We start from the raw sequence: 2,534 nt of genomic DNA on the forward strand, positions 1-2,534 counted from the left end.
AACGTTTCCACAGCAATCTGTTTTTAGGAGCATTCGACAATCCCTAGGTGCCAGAATTATAGATTCTTTCATCTTGTAAATATAGTTTTCTTTAAAAAATAATTTTTATAGTTTTACTACCTTTAAACAAAATGTACTCCATTGCTGTGGAATATTCCTTCATAGGAGCGTGCATGGTTCATTTCTGCATCCGTCTGTGATGGCCTTCAGGTTCCTTCAGGTTTGGCTCCTGTGGCTGCCAGTCCATGTCCGTGTGTCCTGGTGCAGGGCTGGTGGGTTTGTGTTCAACTGGGAGGAGCACTGTGGGTCTCTGTGCACGGACTTCGCTATCTGAGGCCCGATTGCTTCAGAAGTGGTTGCATCCCCCCGTTGCGTACCAGGCTTTCCATTGCTCCACATCCTGCTGATATTTGATACTATGTCTTTCATGTCTGCCATTCTGGTAGGTGTATGCACAGTATTTTTCTTATGGCTTTAATCCCTCTGTTGTTAGTGAAGTTGTGCATCTTGTGGTATTCATGGACTATTTCCTGTTGTTTTTGGAAAAGTTTTAAAAATTGTGGTCTGGTACACATAACATAAAATGTACTATCTTAACCATTTTTAAGTGCACATTTCAGGGTCGGGAAGTAATTCACACTGTTGTGCAAACCTGACCACCATCATCCTCCAGAACTTTTTCATCTTGCAAAATTGAAACAGTCCCCATTAAACACTCACTCCCCATTGTCCCTCCCTCAGCCTCTGGCCCTCCACATCCTACTTTATGTCTCTATATTTCCGACTGCTCTAGGGGCCTTGTATGAGTGGATCAAGCACTGTTTGTTTTTTTGTGTCTAGCTTACATCACTGAGCATAATGCCCTCAAGGTTCATCCCTGCTGCATCCTGTGTCAGAATTGACTTCCTTTTTAGGCTGAATAGCATTCCCTTCTATTGATGGACCGTGTTTTTCTTCTCCATTCTTCCATTAGTGGACACATGTAATATCTACATTCATTTCTGCTGTCATAATATTTGTGGAATAAAATCAGAAAGTCCTATGAATCAAAAGTCATTTGCCATTAACTTTTTTCTTAAACTTTTTGTTGTGGAAAACATCAAGGCTAAGAAAAGGGAAAAATACATGTCAGCTTCACTTGTGTTCAGGAATTAATGCTTTACGGATTCACTTTATTCCCTGTGTGTGTGCTATGCGTGTGCATGTGCCTGTTTGCATAAATATGCTGTGCATGTGGATAGGTATGTGAACTTGCACACATTAGTGTGTGCATGGGCATATGGGTGCATGTGTGTTCACATGCTAGTGAGTGAATATATTTGTGCTGTGCACGTGCATATGTTTGTGTGTGTGCTGTGCCTGCCTGTGCGCACACCTGTGTGTTTGCTGGAACCACTTGCAAGTTGGCTGCAGACTGAATTGTGCCCCAGATATATCCGCACGCAGCTGCTCTAACAATCCTGAGTAGCCACGTAAAGGTCACAGATCTCAGGGATTTAAATGGATGGAGCAGGATATCCTGACACAGAGTTTGTCTTCCAATGACTGTCACTGTCTCAGTAACATCCTTCACACCTTCTTTAAGCTGCATTCAGGGTCCAGTTTAGACTCCCATTACATTCAGTCACCTGTCCCAGGTCCCCTAAAGCAACAATGTCACCGTGGGAGAGCCCGGCCAAGGCTGGGGGTGCCCCTCCTGTTGGCCTGGCCTCCAGGCCCTGCCCTTGGCTCCTGTTTCCTCATATCTCAGCCAGGCCCCGACTTGGATCGGGCCGCCACCTCTTTCCTCACAGGGTCCCATCGCCCAGTCAAGGGGGTTCATTCTCCCCCTAAACACAGCATCAGGAGTTGGGGGCTGACAGTCCACACTGGGTCTCCTTCATGTGAGACCCTGTGCTGTTGAAAGAGCAGGCACCCTGCCCTCGGGGGTGGGGGACTGGGGGGCGACATGCGGCCCACGATGGGCAGGCGGGTCTCCGGGTGGGGCGAGCCAGTGTGCAAGGAGTTCCGCGGTGGGTTCTCCTCTCCAACGGCTTCTGTGCCCCTACCTCTCCCCGTGCCTCCCCTCGAAGACAGCGCGGTGCCCGGGTTGGGAACCATGGGAGCCGTCAGCCACCGCCCCTCTACACACACACACACACGCACACGCACACGCACACGCACACGCACACGCTGCAGGGAAGCAGGACCTGAGTGCAGGGCTCTCAGCGGCCCTGAGCGCCCCGCCCGGAATCGGCCAGCCGAATGGACAGACCGGATCTCCCGGCCCGGACCATGCAGGACTCTCCTGACCTGGCTTGCAGTGTGGCCGCCTCCTTCTGGAAGCCTGGGAGGCTGGAATCAGGCCACTTCTTGTCTGTCCTGGCAGCAGACTGGGCTGCACTCTAAGAAGTTCGTGGCTCGCCCGTGGATCCTGACCATCAGGTGGTCAGAGAAATTGGGAACATTTCTGTTTTACCTGTTGAAATGTTTAATGACAAAGATTTTGTTCAGTTTCCTGACGTGGGTGTCCAAAGATGAGAGACCCATGTGTG

The sequence above is a fragment of the Balaenoptera physalus genome (assembly GCF_965194825.1).
Source record: "Balaenoptera physalus genome assembly, contig: HAP1_SCAFFOLD_738, whole genome shotgun sequence".
In the NCBI taxonomy this organism is placed as follows: domain Eukaryota; kingdom Metazoa; phylum Chordata; class Mammalia; order Artiodactyla; family Balaenopteridae; genus Balaenoptera; species Balaenoptera physalus.